The sequence below is a fragment of the Mobula birostris genome, chromosome 9 (assembly GCF_030028105.1).
Source record: "Mobula birostris isolate sMobBir1 chromosome 9, sMobBir1.hap1, whole genome shotgun sequence".
Lineage (NCBI taxonomy): Eukaryota > Metazoa > Chordata > Chondrichthyes > Myliobatiformes > Myliobatidae > Mobula > Mobula birostris.
In genome coordinates, this window is record NC_092378.1 from 69908484 (window position 1) to 69927821 (window position 19338).

At 43.3% G+C, this 19338-nt stretch overlaps 1 protein-coding gene across 1 annotated transcript in view; it reads left to right on the top strand.

Annotated features, from left to right (window-relative positions):
* The window catches only part of ppm1h (protein phosphatase, Mg2+/Mn2+ dependent, 1H), a 237750-nt gene that overhangs the window by 73080 nt on the left and 145332 nt on the right, over positions 1-19338 (top strand). The window lies entirely within an intron of this gene.

Here is a 19338-nt window from a genome sequence, read left to right on the forward strand (position 1 = left end):
GGAGATGGAGGAATTGCAAGAAGGAGATGGCATTTTTGCAAGAGAGAGGGTGGGAAGAGGAATAGTCCAGGTAGCTGTGAAAGTCCATAGGCTTAGATGTCAGTAGATAAGCTGTCTCCAGAGATACAGATAGAAAGATCGTGAAAGTGGAGGGAGGTGTCAGAAATGGACCAGGTAAATTTGAGGGCAGGGTGAAAGTTGGAGGCAAAGTTAATGAAATCAATGAGCTCAGCATGCGTGCAGGAAGCAGCGCCAATGCAGTCATCAATGTAGCAAAGGAAAAGTGGGGGACAGATACCAGTATAGGCTTGGAACATGGACTGTTCCACAAAGCCAACAAAAAGGCAGACATAGCTGGAACCCATACAGGTGCCCATGGCTACACCTTTAGTTTGGAGGAAGTGGGAGGAGCCAGAGGAGAAATTATTAAGAGTAAGGACTAATTCCACTAGATGGAGGAGAGTGGTGGTAGAAGGGAACTGGTTAGGTCTGGAATCCAAAAAGAAGCAGAGAGCTTTGAGACCTTCCTGGTGGGGGATGGAGGTATATAGGGACTGGACATCCATGGTGAAAATAAGGTGGTGGGGGCCAGGGAACTTAAAATCATTGAAAAATTCAGAGCGTGAGAAGTGTCACGAACATAGGTGGGAAGGAATTAAACAAAGGGGGATAAAACAGTGTCGAGGTATGCAGAAATGCGTTTGCTGGGGCGGGAGCAAGCTGAGACAATGGGTCTACCTGGACAGGCAGGTTTGTGGATCTTGGGTAGGAGGTAGAAACGGGAAGTGTGGGCTATGGGGACTATGAGATCAAGATCATGGCTGATCTGGCTTGAACACAGCTCCACCTGGCTCCCCCACCCCCCATAACACTTAATTCCCCTGCTATACAATAGTCTATCTAACTGTGTCTTAGATATATTTAATGAGGTCAGTTCCACTGCTTCCCTGGGCAGAGACTTCCACAGATTCACTATTCTAATCTCTCTTCATCTCCGTCCCTAAATCTATACCCCTGAATCTTGAGGCTATGTCCCGTAGTTCTAGTTTCACCAATGGAAACAGCCTCCCTGCCTCTATCTTGTCTATCCCGTCCATTATTTTATGTCCTACGAGGTCCCCTCTCATTCACCTCAATTCCAGTGAGTATAGTTCCAGGCAATCTCTCTTCATCGGCCCATACCCCCATCTCCAGATTCAACTTGGTGAACGAACTACTTCTACACTGCCTCCAAAGCAAGTATACCGTTGCTCAAGCAAGGAAACCAGAACTGCACACAGCACTCCAGTACCCTGCAAAACCTCAAACAAGAAAAAATCTGCAGATGCTGGAAAACCTCCCTGCTGTTAAGTTCAGTCCCCCTTGCAATGATGGCCAACGTTCCATTTGCCGCCTTCATAACTGTTCCTCCTGCAAACCAACCTCTTGTGATTCATGCACAAGTCCCTCTGCACAACAGTATGCTGCAACCACATTACAGCTTGTATTGGTGTACATTTCCTCTGCTGCTGATGGCCCAGCACTATTGACTTTTCTTTTGTACCCATTCTGGGACCATTCATCATTGTGGATCCTCGCCATCCATGACATCCCCTCTTCTCATTACTACCATCAGGAGGAGGTATGGGAGCCTGAAGACACACTCAGTGTTTTAGGAACAGCTTCTCCCCCTTCTCCATCAGGTTTGGGAACAGTCCACAAACACTGCCTCACTAGTTTGCTCTCTTTATTTTTATGTTTCTTAATGTGACATACAGTATTTTTTATGTATTATGATCTGCTGCCACATACAACAAATTTCACAACATGTATTATGTCTCGATTCTGAGGCAGCTACTTTATTACAGACCTCCAGTTGGATAGTTGTTGGATTTGCCTTTTCATTCCCGTGAAATTTGCAAATGCCACCATTTCCCCTGGATTAAGAGGAGGATCTGAAATGTTAACTCTGTATCTTGCTGTGTGACCTACAGAGAGTTTCCAGCATTTTTTGTTTCTGATCCCAACCACTGCTTGTGGTCGGTTTGCCATAATTAATGACGAGCGTCATAATTTCACCCTATCTACTTTGTCAGCTGGTCACTCAACAGCCTCAATGGCTTCCTTATTTTTGATCGCTGCAACAGCTTTGATGTTGTTCTTAGTCTTAAAGAAAATCCAATGTAAGACGCACAGACTAATGTGCACGAGTAACTCAAACAAAATGTGTGCAGTTTATTCAAGGGACTTTCTAATTTGCTTCTGAAACTCCATTATCACATGATATGTACTCCATAAAGGGACGGTAGCTTCAAAACCATTTACCGTTTAAATCCTTTAAGAAACAAAATTAACCCGCTTTTCTTCAAGTTTCCCCCTTGTCTCACTGTGAAGCTACGTCTTCTCGTATTTGACATATAGCGGTGTCCTACAGACAAGAAATAAAGGATATTCAGATTTGCTTACTGCAGAAAGAAACAAAAAATTACTTTTGTTGTTGTTCAATATGTGTCATTGGTTTTTATCTGGTCTTCGTATATGTGGCCTTGGATAATATCCAAGGACAGATAACATTCCTAGCAATACATTCACTACACTGAGTTGTTCAACTAAGATTCAAAATTCATATTTTTTTCTAGTTATTCTCAGTACGTGAGCATAAAGGAGAACACAATGATTGTTACTCTGGATCCAATGCAGCGTGAAAAATGTATGCACAACCGCAAAATATATAAATATAAAAGCAATCCTATAAAATACAATGGCCATATATACGCAAGATTAGCTTATATACAGAGACTGATTGTATGTAGGTACATTAAGTGTACGGGGGTGTCGGATGAAGGATGGTGAGTGGATATGGAGAGGAGCAGCTGGGGGTTAGTGGGTGGAGGTGCTGATCAGCCTGATTTGGGAAATAACTGGTTTTGAGTCTGGTGGTAAACTCAAATCTACTCTGAGGCAAAGTAAATTTATTATGCAAGTACGTCTATGTTACTATACACTACCTTAATATTCATTTTCTTTACAGGAAATTTAAAAAATACAATAGAATTAATGAAAAACTATACATAAAGACTGATAAAACAATGTGCAAATAAAGACAATTTGAACAAATGATAAAAATAATCCCTGTATTGAGAAGATGAGTTGAGGAGTCCTTGGGGGTGGGTCTGTGGTTTGTGGAATCAGTTTAGAGTTGTGGATGGAGTTGTCCACACTGGTTCGGGAGCCTGCTGGTTGTAGGGTAATAACTGAGTAGTGACATTTTTAATTATTAATAATTAATGTTACTACTCAACCTGAAAAACACTTGAATACAAGTCTTATTTGTTTGTTTTCTGGGGAGAGTTGGGTGGAGGGGCTTTGGTGACGAACTATCTGTTGTTGAACTGCGGGGAGGAGTTAGCCTTAGTGGAGCTGTGAACACATTATCTTGGATTGGGGTACTTCACTTTACATTTGGCAATTACCTAAGGCTCACTCACAATGGGTGGATCGGACATCAGTGATCTCCTTCGTGGTTGAATCATGGACAAACCTATTTAATTTTCCTGTGTGCACAGTGTGTTAGGATTAACATCTCTCCATTAGAATAGGCACATGGTGTCCCTTCTTGTGAAAATGCTCTTAACAATCCAGCGTTAGCATTGCTTATATGCTCTAAGTGAAGTGACAGCTGCTTGTGATGTTATTATAACCCCATGTAACAGCTGTAAATGTCATCTTCGCTTGCACAGCTGGCTACCCATTTGCTCCCAATCTAATTTTAATCTAATTGATCTAGCATAATGAATCTTGGCGTTGTATATAGTGACGTATATGTATTTTGATAATGAATTTGCCTTGAACTTTGATAACTGACCCCAGTATTGTCCCACTTCTTATCCAATAAGTTGAACTGGGAATAATCTAAAAGCAGTAATCTAAAAGCAATCATTAATCTATAACCAGTGTTGAACTGGTTATGGTAACTGCAAACACTAAATTATTATGTCTATGTTATTAGTGGAATGAAGTTTTATTATACATGCGTATCAGTCTTAATTCTGAAAGTCCCTTAAAACACCTTTATTGCCTCTTGTATGACCTGTGACAGTGCATTCCAAGCAACACCAAGTTCTTTTTTTAAAAAAAATATTTACCCCACACATCTCCTTTGAACTCACCCCCCCACCACCTTAAACGCATGCCCTCTTATATTTACACAGGGGGAGAAGAATGCTGACTGCCTATCTATGTATCTCATTATCCTCTGCCGCTCCAGGGTGGGGGAAAAACGAGCTTGTACAACCTTTCCTCATAGTATGTGGCCTCTAATAAAGGAATTAAAAAGAATTTACTTGTAACGACTCAAAGGTAATTCCACAGAGGAGAGAGAATGCATCATATTTTTGTTGTGAGCTTCACTGAGGACTTCCTCAGTAGGAACCTGGATCTTCACGATGATAACCCAGTGTGTACGTGTGGAATATTCAACTGGTTTTAGTGAAATCTGATTTTAATTTCCGTTGACTTAGGTCAGGTAGATGCAGGGAAATTGGATTTTGTTTTGTATTAATATGTCAGATTGGTTTTCTGTTGATGTGGTTGTTTACTCCAGGGTTTTGCTGACATACAGAGTACTTCCCTTTACTGTGATCTGTTTATCTGTTTTTTTTAGGGCTGGACTGAACAGAGAGGATTATTTTTTTTTAAAAAGATGTTCGCTTGAGGGTGTGGGACTGTGACCTTGGTCTAGGACAGAAGCATGTAGCTTCTAGTGGGGGATCATGTTGGGTGGGGGGAAAATAACCCAAAGCAAAAAAAGACAATTTAGTTAAAAGTAACTCTCTGAAATGCCCTGGTCTCACAGCACAGGGAGAGAGATGTCTGTAAGGGAGTGCTGCTGTACAGTGCATTCCACGCTGCAGGAGTACGTGCTGAGGGACGCGATGAGGGTCGGTGTAGCCAACGCAAAGGCTCCATGGGGAAGGACCACAGTCTGGGCTCCTTTCACTACCACTCACAGAGGGGCTGAGTCAAGTGGAAACCCCCTCAAGCAATCGTCCCACAGGGCCACATGAGAGATGCCATTGCTATGGGGTTTTTAAAGAAAAGGTTAACGCTATTGATTTTATTGACTGTGACAAAGGTTTAGAAGGTTCTCAGGATGCTGCCTGGATTAGAGGACATGCCATACAAAGAAAGATTGAGCGATCTCGGGCTTTTCTCTTTTGGACCGAAGGAGAATGAGAGGTGACTTGATAGAGGTGTACGAGGTGATAAGAGGCAGGGATAGAGTGGACAGCCAGTGCCTATTTCCCAAGATGGCAATGGTTAGTAAGAGAGAATGTACTTGTAAGGCGACTAGAGGTAAGTATTGAGGGAGTGGGGGGGGGGAATGCTAGAAGTGGGTCTTTATACACAGAGAGGTAAGTGCTTGGAACACAGTGCTGGGGGGTGTGTGGAAGATACAGTAGGGAAATCTTAGACACGTGGACAGAAAAAAAATGGAGGGCTATGTGTGGGGGGAAGAGTTAGATTGATCTTGGAGTAAGTTAAAAGGTCAATACATCATTGTAGCTATGGTATGGGCCAAAAGTCAGCAAATGGGTCTAGCTTGGATGGGCATCTTGGTCAGCATGGACAAGTTGGGCTGAGAAACCTGTTAGCAGGCTGCATGAGACTATCATTTTCTATAATTTCTTGCTTACATTGATTGGCCACGTAATGCAGTGGATGTCAGTCCATCGTTGTTGAACACTGTTGGTTTATGCATCTCTTATCAATGGAAAGCACGTTATCACAATCTGTTACGTTCCCACATCAAACAGCAGAAGGAAATGTCATATCATGGACGGCCACTATGTAAAACAATCTACAGATTATTTGGCCTCAAGCCCACAATGTGCAGGCAAAATATCAGATTTTATGCTGAGTGGCACTTTGCTATTCTGTGGTATGTCAAAAATGACTTTGAGAATGTCTGAACGAATAAGTAGCATCTCAGATATTGCTGAGGCTGGACATCTCATGGTGTGATCTTTCTCAGTGCCCTAGAGCGGTGAGGACTTCTATTCAGAGCGTGAAACCTGACAGAGGCAGACTGACTGCAGCCACCTACCCCGGGTCCTCTCGAACAATCACATCAACAGTCTATCTCCTCAACAACAAAAGATTAAAATAAAACTAAGTCAACTGGAGTCAAATCATGTACAGAAGGTGAAATGAGGATAGGAGATGCTCGATTATTTTTAAAAAAGAGGAATAGAAGTTGGAATAAAACTAATTTTTATCGAGTCTTTAGTAACAACAGCAAGCTTGCAGAAGTGAGACTCCATGGTTTTCTCTTCCCCATTTTGGAATGAAGAGATTAGGAGTGATTGCAGTTGCAGGGGCATAAATCTTGTTTTAACTGTTCCAGTTGTTAATTCTCTGTTTCATTGAACTTACAGAAAGCTAATCAGAAATTCCATGAAAACCCATGGCATGGCAGTCAAAGCTGACATTTTTATTAGGCTTGCCTTACTTATTGCCTGTTACGCCTGTGGGTGTTTAGGGCAGCAATGAAGGACCACCCATCATAGATGAAGAAGGATTCTTCATTTCTGTTTCTGTAGCAGTTTTATTTGATCATTCAGGGCTGTTAGCCCTGAATTAGGCTTATCTGGAACAGTGCAATACACAGCAGTTTGTTATCCCTTCTATATCACAGGTTACTGTGATATAGAAGAGATTGCGATATAGAAGAGAAGAACCTGGTTGAATGGTGCCACAGCAACCACCGCTCACTCAATGTCAGCAGGACCAAGCAGCTAATTATTGACATCAGGAGGAGGAAATTGGAGGTCCTCAAGCCAGTCCTCATCAGGGGATCAGAAGTGGAGAGGGTCAGCAACTTTAAATTCCTTGATTTTATTATTTCAGATGTCAGTGCCATCATGAAGAAAGCACAGCAGCGCCTCTACTCTTCAAAGTTTGTCATCTAAAACTTTGACAGGCTTCTATAGATGTGTAGTGGAGAGTACATTGACTGGCTGAATCATGGCTTGGTATGGAAACATCAATGCCCTTGAAAGGAAAACCCTACAAAAAGCAGTGGATACAGTCCAATCCATCACAAGTAAAGCCCTCCCCATCACTGAGCACATCAACAAGGACTGCTGTCGCAGGATAGCAGCATTTATCATCAGGGAGCCCTCCCCCCGCAATCCAGGCTATGCTCTCTTCTCTCTGCTGCCATTAGGATAAAGGTACAGGAGCCACAAGACCTGCACCACCAAGTTCAGGAACAGTTATTCCCCCCTCTCCCCCCCCCCCCCAACCATCTGGTTCCTGAACCAGATGGATAACTTGTGTCAACCTCACTCACCCCAAAACTGAGCTGTTCCCACAACCTGTGGACTCATGTTCTGGATATTTATTGTTTACTTAATATTACTGTTATTATTTTTTTCCATTTGTATTTGCACAGTTTGTTGTCATTTGCACGCTGATTGTTTCTGTCCCGTTGGGTGTGGTCTTTCATTGATTCTATTGTGTTTCTTGGATTTACTGTGTATTCCGCAAGAAAATGAATCTCAGGGTTATATATGGTGACATAAATGTACTTTGACAATAAATTTACTTTGAAGAAGTAACAAATCTGGAAGTTGAGGCCCAATGGCCAGAGCCCTGAGTCTGCAAGTCCACCGGGAAATTGAAGCCCAGTGTCTGTGTATCCATGAGGCCAACAGAGGTGGGAGACGGACTGTCCATAAGACATAGAACAAAGGAGCAGAATTGGGCCATTTGGCCCACTGAGTCTGCTCCACCATGCTATACGTGGCTGATTTATTATCCGTCTCAACTCCATTCTTCTGCCTTATCCCCTTAACCTTTGACACCTTTACTAATCAAGAACCTAACAAGCTCTGCTTTAAATAAACCCAGTAACTTGGCCCTTACAGCTGTTTGTAGCATTAAATTGCAGATTCGCCACCCTCTGGCTAAAGAAACCACTCCTCAACTCTGTTCTAAAGGGATTTTCTTCTATTCTGAGGCTGTGCCCTCTGATGCTAGACTCTCCCTACTATAGGAAACCACATCCTCTCCACATCCACTCTACTTAGGCCTTTCAATATTTAATAGATTTCGATGAGATTGAAAGAAAAGAAAAGTTCAAGGTTATTTTTTTCCCCTCATTCCATTTGTTTCCGCTCAGCTAGGGCAGTAGAGTTGCCAGGCAGGATAGTGCAATGCGGGATGTGGAAGGCAGGGAGACCTCCAGTGTCCCTGACGACTACAACTGCGAGAAGTTCATCCAGCTGCAGCTTCCAACAATTCTCATTGAGGAGTTGGAGCTGGAACTGGATGAACTCGGATCATTCGGGATGCTGAGAGGGGTGGCAGACAGGATATACCTAGTATCAGTAATGCTGACTAGTAAACAATTGGATTGTCATTTTAAAAATAAAACTCCATTTAGTACGAAGTTCAAAGTAAATTTATTGTCAAAGTACATATACGTCACCATACTCAACCCTGAGATTCATTTTCTTGCAGGCATACTTAATAAATCCGTAACAGAATCAATGAAAGACCGCACCAACTTGGGCATTCAACCAGTGTACAAACGACAACAAACTCTGCAAATACAAATAGAAATAGAAATAAATAATCAATAAATGAGCAATAGATATTGCGTTCACTGATGTCCTTCAGAGAAGGCAGTCTGGACTGTAAGCAATTCAGTCCAAGTAATGTTGTTGACTCTTAAATGAAGAAGACCCCCATTTACGGGAATGGAAAATGTGCACTGACTTTGCTGGAGATGTCCACTTCCCTTGGATGGATGAAAAACTCCCTGTATCAGCACTCTGAAACAGCATCATCTTCATTGTGGCTGAGTGGTGATGGTGCGGGTGAGTGAGTGGGGAGGAATGCTCTTCCCCAGGTGATCTAAGTAGGTACATGCCAGCCTTAAATAGCACAGTGTTCTGATGTACCTTTTGATTGAAATGCCATGGTCATGGAGCACAGAAAACGGGCCCTTTGCCCCAACTCATCTGTGACTAACAGAGCTAGTCCCATTTCCCTACGTTTGGCCCGTATCTCTCTAAATCAGAATCAATCTTATTCTCACCATTCAAAGTAAATGTATTGTTAAGTACATATATGTCACCATACATTGCCCTGAGATTTATTTTGTTGTGGGCATACACAATAAATCTTAGAAACAAGCAGCCAATGTGCAAAAGACAACAGACTGCAAATACAAAAGAGATAAAATAATAATACATAAATAATAAATATCAAGATGAGGTGTCCTTGAAAGTGTGGCCATAGGTTGTGGGACCAGTTCAGTGATGGGTATGTGATGAATTCCCCACTGGTTCAAGACCCTGATGGCTGAGGGGCAATAACTGTTCCTGAACCTGGTTGTGTGGGTCCTGAGGCTCCTGTACCACCTTCCTGATGGCGGTAGCAAGAAGGTAGCATGGCCTGGGTGGTGGGTGTTGTTGATGGATGCTGTTTACCTGCAACAGCACTCCATGTAGATGTGTCAATGGTGGGGAGGGCTTTACCAGTGATGGACTGGGCCATATCCACTATGTTTTGCAGGATTTTCCCTTCAAGGGCATTGGTGTTCCCATACCAGGCAGTGGTACAACCAGTCAATATACCCTCCAGCGCTCATCTGTATAAATTTGTCAAAGTTTTTGATGTCATGCCGAACATTTAAAAACTTCTTAGGAATTGGAGGCACTGCTGGACTTTCTTCCCCCAGTGAGGTTTGGCCCATGGACTTTTGGTTTCCTCCTCCTGGAGTCAATAATCAGCTCATTGGTCTCACTGTCATTAAGTTAGGGGTTGTTGTTGTGGCACCATTCAGCCAGAATTTCAATTGATTTGTCAACTCTTAAACATAGAAACATAGAAAATAGGTGCAGGAGTAGGCCATTCGGCCCTTCGAGCCTGCACCGCCATTTATTATGATCATGGCTGATCATCCAACTCAGAACCCCGCCCCAGCCTTCCCTCCATACCCCCTGATCCCTGTAGCCACAAGGGCCATATCTAACTCCCTCTTAAATATAGCCAATAAACTGGCCTCAACTGTTTCCTGTGGCAGAGAATTCCACAGATTCACCACTCTCTGTGTGAAGAAGTTTTTCCTAATCTCGGTCCTAAAAGACTTCCCCTTTATCCTCAAACTGTGGCCCCTCGTTCTGGACTTCCCCAACATCGGGAACAATCTTCCTGCATCTAGCCTGTCCAATCTCTTTAGGATTTTATACGTTTCAATCAGATCCCCCCTCAATCTTCTATCCAACGAGTACAAGCCCAGTTCATCCAGTCTTTCTTCATATGAAAGTCCTGCCATCCCAGGAATCAATTTGGTGAACCTTCTTTGTACTCCCTCTATGGCAAGGATGTCTTTCCTCAGATTAGGGGACCAAAACTGCACACAATACTCCAGGTGTGGTCTCACCAAGGCCTTGTACAACTGCAGTAGTACCTCCCTGCTCCTGTACTCGAATCCTCTCGCTATAAATGCTAGCGTACCATTCGCCTTTTTCACCGCCTGCTGTACCTGCATGCCCACTTTCAATGACTGGTGTATAATGACACCCAGGTCTCGTTGCACCTCCCGTTTTCCTAATCGGCCACCATTCAGATAATAATCTGTTTTCCTATTTTTGCCACCAAAGTGGATAACTTCACATTTATCCACATTAAATTGCATCTGCCATGAATTTGCCCACTCACCCAACCTATCCAAGTCACCCTGCATCCTCTTAGCATCCTCCTCACAGCTAACACTGCCGCCCAGCTTTGTGTCATCCGCAAACTTGGAGATGCTGCATTTAATTCCCTCATCCAAGTCATTAATATATATTGTAAACAACTGGGGTCCCAGCACTGAGCCTTGCAGTACCCCACTAGTCACTGCCTGCCATTCTGAAAAGGTCCCGTTTATTCCCACTCTTTGCTTCCTGTCTGCTAACCAATTCTCCATCCACATCAATACCTTACCCCCAATACCGTGTGCTTTAAGTTTGCACACTAATCTCCTGTGTGGGACCTTGTCAAAAGCCTTTTGAAAATCCAAATATACCACATTCACTGGTTCTCCCCTATCCACTCTACTAGTTACATCCTCAAAAAATTCTGAGATTCGTCAGACATGATTTTCCTTTCACAAATCCATGCTGACTTTGTCCGATGATTTCACCGCTTTCCAAGTGTGCTGTTATTACATCTTTGATAACTGACTCAAATGCATGAAATTTGTTGTTTCATTTCAGTAGTACTTTTCCATGTACCCATCCCAATGTTTTTAAAATATCATTATTGTACCCATGTCTGTCACTTCTTTATGCAACTTGTTCCATATACCTACCAACCTCCATGTGGAAATAGTTGCCCCTCAAGTCTCATGCTAAAAACTCCTCGGGTAATTTAAATATTTCCCCTTTTACTTTAAACCTACAATATGTTTCTAACTTTGAACTCCCTTTTCATTTTTCCAATTTCTGTTATGACTTTATGAACCCCTAGGAGGCTGAGGGGAAACCTTATACACTCCTGGGATAAGAGCCCAGGTTTCTCTAGCCTGTCCTTGTAACTCAGTTCTCAAGTCCCAGTAAGACCCTTGTAAGTCTTTCCTTGCTCACTTTCCAGTTTAATGACCATCTTTTAGCAGGATGGCCAGAACTCTGCACGTGACTCTAAATGTGACCTTGGCATGATGTAACACAATGTCCAAACTCTAGTACTCAATATCCTGACCAATGAAGGCAAACTTGCCAAATGCTGCCTTCCCCACCCTGTCTATGTGTGCTGCCACTTTCAGGGAAGTCTATACTTGAACCCAGAGCTTCTGGTATCCTGGATTTTCATCTCAAAGAGGAGGTCATCCTATTGTAGACACCAGAGAAAGTCTGCTCAAAAGATGTTTTTAAGAAAAATGCTTTTGCAGTAAGTTTGAATGCAGATAATAAACTGTGTTATTGGGATATTGCATTATATTCCAATCACAGATTTCAAGTGCAATTTCTTTTGCAAAAGAGAATTATCTCAGCCGTATAGAATCTTAGAAAAATATAATAAAAGAATAATATATTTCTGATTGATGCAGTTTTCTTTCTAATGGGGGGGGGGTAATCAATGAGCTGTTAACAGACAGACTGCCATTTCATTGCTTCACAGGTATAATTAGTAAGTGGTACTGTTGTTATCTCTATTTAATGGATAGCCTTACGTCTGTGGTGAGAAAGCTGTTGGAAAAGATTCTTAGAGATAGGATCTATGGGCATTTAGAGAATCATGGTCCGATCAGGGACAGTCATCATGGCTTTGTGAAGGGCAGATCATGTCTAACAAGCCTGATAGAGTTCTTTGAGGAGGTGACCAGGCATATAGATGAGGGTAGTGCAGTGGATGTGATCTATATGGATTTTAGTAAGGCATTTGACAAGGTTCCACACGGTAGGCTTATTCAGAAAGTCAGAAGGCATGGGATCCAGGGAAGTTTGGCCAGGTGGATTCAGAATTGGCTTGCCTGCAGAAAGCAGGGGGTTGTGGTGGAGGGAGTACATTCGGATTGGAGGGTTGTGACTAGTGGTGTCCCACAGGGATCTGTTCTGGGACTTCTACTTTTCGTGATTTTTATTAGCGACCTGGATGTGGGGGTAGAAGGGTGGGTTGGCAAGTTTGCAGACGACACAAAGGTTGGTGGTGTTGTGGATAGTGTAGAGGATTGTCGAAGATTGCAGAGACACATTGATAGGATGCAGAAGTGGGCTGAGAAGTGGCAGATGGAGTTCAACCCAGAGAAGTGTGAGGTGGTACACTTTGGAAGGACAAACTCCAAGTCAGAGTACAAAGTAAGTGGCAGGATACTTGGTAGTGTGGAGGAGCAGAGGGATCTGGGGGTACATGTCCACAGATCCCTGAAAGTTGTGTCACAGGTAGATAGGGTAGTTAAGAAAGCTTATGGGGTGTTAGCCTTCATAAGTCGAGGGATAGAGTTTAAGAGTCATGGGGTAATGATGCAGCTCTATAAAACTCTGCTCAGGCCACACTTGGAGCATTGTGTCCAGTTCTGGTCGCCTCACTATAAGAAGGATGTGGAAGCATTGAAAAGGATACAGAGGAGATTTACCAGGATGCTGCCTGGTTCAGAGAGTATGCATTATGATCAGAGATTAAGGGAGCTGGGGCTTTACTGTTTGGAGAGAAGGAGGATGAGAGGAGACATGATGCAGGTATACAAGATATTACGAGGAATAGATAGTCGACAGTCAGCGCCTCTTCCCCAGGGCACCACTGCTCAGTACAAGAGGACATGGCTTTAAGGTAAGGGGTGGGAAGTTCAAGGGGGATATTAGAGGAAGGTTTTTTACTCAGAGAGTGGTTGGTGCATGGAATGCACTGCCTGAGTCAGTGGTGGAGGCAGAAACACTAGTGAAATTTAAGAGACTACTAGACAGGTATATGGAGGAATTTAAGGTGGGGGGGTTATATGGGAGCCAGGGTTTAAGGGTCGGCACAACATTGTGGGCCAAAGGGCCTGTACTGTGCTGTACTATTCTATGTTCTAGGATTTAGATCATAAACCCATAAGTCATAGGAGTACAGGTTTCCCCCACCATCCGAAGGTAGAGCGTTCCAATGAAACGGTCCGTAAGCCGGAATGTCGTTAAGTGAAGAAGCAGTTACCATTTATTAATATGGGAAAATTTTTTGAGCATTTCCAGACCCAAAAAATAACCTACCAAATCATGCCAAATAACACATAAAACCTAAAATAACGGTAACATATAGTAAAAGCAGGAATGATATGATAAATACACAGCCTATATAAAGTAGAAATACTTCTCTGCAATCATTGAAGCACTGTCTAGCGCAGCGAAAATCTCATGCAGGCGCTGTTGGCGGAAGCTCTCTCTCCAGTAACCTTTAAGCTATGAGGCTGCCAAATCATACCAAATAACAAATCATACTAAATAACACAAAAATACACAGCCCATATAAAGTAGAAATAATGTATGTACAGTGTAGTTTCACTTACGGGAATCGGGATGGTGTGTTAGGCTGAATTGTCGGAAGTTGGGGTGGCGGGTAGTGTATTCTTATCAACGCCTTTAAGTGCCCTCGGATTTTCTGAATGGTACACTAGAATCACCAGTGGCGTTAATGATAGGCATTAGGATAAACCTGTCCTTCGATGCCTTGTGTCCCTTAGCCTGCTTTTCTTCTTTCGAAATAAATGCCTTACTCGGCAATTTTTTCCAAAAAGTTGCAGTTTTGTCACAGTTAAACACTTGCTTATACGAATAACCACCTTCTGTAATTCTTTTCTTCAGTTCTGCTGGGAACTTTTCAGCAGCTTCAGTTATCAGCCGAAGCACTCTCTCCAGTAAACGTTAAACTATGAAGCCGCCCTCGCCTCAGAAACCGATCAAACCACCCGTGACTACCTTTAAATTCCACTTTTGCAACACTTTCATCACCATCGGCCAGTGCTTTCTGTTTCAGCTTACTAAAAAGACTGACTGATTTCTCCGTAAGTATAAGATAACTTAAAGGAACACCACGTTTTGTACACCCATCAATCCACTCAAACAATAGACTTTCCATTTTATCCATTATTGGATGCCGACTAAGAGAGACCACTTTGCTACGAGCAGAGCCAACAGTAACATTGGCAGCTTTCAGGATTCTCTCTCTCTGCGTATAAATAGTGCGAATGGTGGACGCAGGCAAGTTCAACGCGCGAACAATGTCCTTACTTCGTTCACCACGATCGAAACACTTAATTATGTCTAGTTTTACGCTAAGTGTAACCCTTACAAGCTCTCTTAGGCTTTTCTGATACCTTAGAACTCATCTTGCTAACAGATGCACAAAATAAATCGAGATAAAGCACGTGTTTAAGCAATGGCGGCTAGAATGCAGTTCCGGGGGAGGAGCTTGGCTGCTTGGGGCGCACGCTGCTTTTTTTTTTTTTTGCACGCCGCCATTTTTCGCGCGCTGCTTTTTTCGTAACAGTGAAAACACCTGTTAGCGAAAACAGGGTACCAATGTAGGTCTTTCATAACAGTGAGGTTTCGTAAAACGAACGTTTGAAAAGCGGGGGACACCTGTACAATTAAGCCATTCAGCCCATTGAGTCTGCTCCACCATTACATCATAGCTGATTTATTATCCTTCTCAACCCTTTTCTCTTGTCTTTCCGTAATCTTTGATGTCCTTACTAATCAAGAACCTCGGCATTAACTGTACCCAGTAACTTGGACTCCACAGCTGTACGTAGCAACAAACTGCACAAATTCATTACCCTATTGATCTGTAGCTCAAGCAGACAAGGGAATTGAAAGACTTGGATAGAATATTTCACTGTATTAACAACACATTTTGCTGTATGTTTCAATGTACGTAGTGATGAATCTGAATCTAGAGTGGATGTTTCCTGTAGTGGGAGAGTCCAGGACCAGAGGGCACAGCTTCAATAAAAGGCCATTCCTTTACAACAGAGGTGAGCAGGAATTTCTTTAGCCAGAGGATGGAGAATTTGTGGAATGCATTGTCCCAGGTGGCTGTGAAGGCCAAGTTATTGGGTGTTTTTAAAATGGAGGTTGATAGTTCTTGATTATAAGTGTGCTAAAGGTTATAGGGAGAAGGCAGGAGAATAGAATTGAGAATCAGCCATGATCAAATGGTGGAGCAGACTGAATGGGCCAAATGGCCTGATTCTGTTCTTGTGTCTTATGGTGTACATACTAAAGGCTGGCTCTGGTGGGTTTTAGCTTGGAAGATTGTGCTGGTTGGGTGAGGGGGATTGGTGTAGATTCTTCATCTTGACTTTCTTCTTTCTTAAAACCTGGAGCACACACAAGGTTGCTCACTCTTGGCTGGGTATTTGTGCGCATTCCCGACCCAGCGTTTTTCAGATTAGATTCATTCACTGTTATAGATACTAGAGGGTAATGAAGTTCCTTGCTCAGGTGAAGCTCACAGTATAAGCCGTGTGTGCAGTAATAATATATGCAGCAGTCGTGCAAAGCAACACGATTGTGCAAAGATACAAATGTGTTCCAAAGTTGTGCAAAAAAAATGGCTGAAGTTTCATCAACAGATTAACAGAGGTAGCGTTAATCCGAGAATGTAGCAGCACTACCGAGAAGAGATGTGAAAAATGATTATCCGTGTGATTATTAAGATAAAGTTTAGCTTTATTTGTCACAAACGCAAGAAAATCTGCGGATGCTAGAAATCCAAAACAACACATACAAAATGCTGGAGGTGCCCAGCAGGCCAGGCAGCATCTATGGAAAAGGGTAAACAGTCGACATTTTGGACCAAGAGCCTTCATTGGGCCTGGGGGAAAAAGATGAGAAGTCAGAGTAAGAAGGTGGGGGGAAGACAGGAAGGAGTACAAGGCAGTAGGTGATGGGTGAAACCAGGAGAGGGGGAGTGGTGAAGTAAACAGATGGGAAGTTGTTTAGTGAAAGAGATAAAGGGCTGGAGAAGGGGAAATCATCCTCGTCCCTAGATACTAACCTGGCCTCTAACTCCCCCTCATCCCTGTCCCTAGAGCCTAACCTGACTCCTAATTCCCCTGTCTGTCCCCAAAACCCGAGGAACCTAAAAAATGTACCGAGTGTGATCCCTGACACTGATGGACATCACAGCTTGGTGCCATCTTAAAATTTTTACTCCTGACGTTGACAACTGGAGAAGGTATTAATCACCTATTGTAGTGGTTTCAGTAGCTAGACTCTGAGTCAAGAGCCAGGATATTGATCTCACTTGATGAGATCAGGAATGAGTAGGTGTAGTGAGACAGTCAGTGAAGGTTCAATTTAGGAATCATTTTAATTGTTATCATTACTTTTTAAGACATAATACTCACATAATTGAGTCTATTACTGTATGGGAGCTAAAGAGGCTTGAGTGCAGCCTAAATGAGCATATTTCAGTGTAGGGAACCAAGCACGATTTGAAATTTGCTGATTCCCAGTCATGGATTCATCGAGCATGGGCAGCACATTACCGTTGCTTAGTTTAATGCTTTGTAGCGCCAGCAATTTCGATCAGAGTTCAATTCCTGCCGATGTCTGTAAGGATTTCATACATTTTCCCCTGTGGCTGGATGGGTTTCCTCTGGGTGCTCCAGTTTCCTTCCGCATTCTAAAGATGTACGGTCAGGGTTAGTAAGTTGTGGGCATGCTATGTTGACACTGGAAGTGTGGCGACACTTGCGAGCTGCCCTCCAGTACATCCTTAAGGCTGATTTATACTACCGCGTAGCAGCCTACACAAGTGGCCTACGCCGTTGTGAGCATTTATACTTGTGCGTTAGTGTGTCTGTCGCTGCAATTCACCGCCAAAACACTAGTTGGCGGTGGGATTTCCATGCCACTGCGTTGAGTTTCTTTGTGTTGAAACTCAACACGGAGAAACTCTCAAACTTCAAACAATGGCGACTGAAACTGCAGGAGGGTGAATTTTCTGTGCTTGTCCAGCCACTGAGAGACATGGACGAGGAAATGCATTTCAAATATTTTCAGATGTCAGCAGGTAGATTTGACGATTTGGTTCATCGTCTCCAACCATTTATTTGGCATCAGAGTACGCACAGTATATTCAGAGACTGGCAATCACCGTTCGGGTTTTAGCTTCAGGTGGAAGTCAACAGGCTGTAGTAGCTAGTTACAAACTGGCATGAGGCACAGGGTCCTCCATAATTTCGGAGGTCTGTAAAGTATTATGGAAAGCATTGCAGCCAGAGTTCCTTCCCTGCCCTTCAGTCACCCAATGGGAAGCTACTGCAGCGTATGAGGAAATGCGATGCTACCAAGCAGACCAATCACAGTTGTTGCGGTCTGCGTCGACACGACGTGTAGTTACATTTTTGGGGAGTGCATCAGGCTCTGGCGTAGGGTACACAGCAAAGCCGTACCTACGGCGTCGATCTGATGCAGAGGTATAAATTGGTCTTTAGACTGTGAAGTTCATTGACACAAAAAGACACAATTCACTGTGGGTTTTAATGTTTCAATGTACATGTGAAAAATAAAGCTAATCAAATCTTACAATTGAAGGAGGCTATTAGCCCACTACATCCATACCAACTAGTGGGCACCCATCTGTATTCATCTCCTCATCCCACACTTGACCCATAACTTACTAAGCTTAGGGGACTCTAGCTCACCTAGACACTGCTTAACCTCTGTGGATAACTGCATCCACCGTGCTCTCGGACGGTGCAGTTCCAACCACTCACCACTCTCCAAGTGCAAATGGTATCCTTCAGGTCCCCTCTTAGGGGCATTTAAGAATCTCTTCGATAGGCACATGGACGATAGAAAAATGGAGGGCTGTGTAGGAGTGAAGGGTTAGATTGATCTTAGAAGAGATTAAGCTATCAGTACAAAGCTGTGGGCCGAGAGCCCTGTACAGTGCTGTGGTTTTCAACGTTCTAAATCTCATACCCCTTGTCCTAAATCTTAGGTCCTCTCCACTGTTCCCTCTAAGTTACATGGGTGCATGGCCGCACAGTAACTGTACAGCTGGTATTTTCTTTTATATGATAATACAAACATTTAAAGTGTTGCATAGTTTTCAGGCTGTGTAAAAATTTCCTGCTCAGAACAATGGTCTATGCAGCTGTTTTAAAAAAAAATTAGAAGGAAGCTTGTTTTTCTGTCTGTTTGAATCCCATTCCTGTTTCTTTTTAAAAGGCAGTAACAGACCAAGTAGAAACAAAGTAGTAGTGTCTTCATATAGGCATCCGTTAGTCTTGTGAGATCGTGGATTTGCACCTTAGAAGGTTTCCAGGGCGCAGGTCTGGGCAAGGTTTTATGGAAGACCGGCAGTTGCCCATGCTGCAAGTCTCCCCTCTCCACGCCACTGATGTTGTCCAAGGGAAGGGCATTAGGACCCATACAGCTTGGCACCGGTGTCGTCACAGAGCAATGTGTGGTTAAGTGCCTTGCTCAAGGACACAACACGCAGCCTCAGCCAAGGCTTAAACTAGCGACCTTCAGATCACTAGACCAACACCTTAATCACTTGGCTACGCACCTACGGCCTCCTGTCTTCATAGCACTCCTGGATTCCAATGAAACCAGTTTAAGGAAACAGTGCATATAAATCCGGATTGTAGGATTGACCAAAAGACCCTCCAAGAGGCGAGTTAAGGAGTTGGGGTGGTCTGTCAAGGAAGTGCCCCTGGATGGTGGACTGTGATCCACGGTCTGGGCTTTGAAGATTCTGTGTGCTGTTGTCACATCCTTGTACCTCAGTAACCAGACACAGTATAGGTAGTGCGATCATTCGAGTTGTTCTTGGGGGTTGTGTACTGGTGGGTCTTCAGGTGATCTG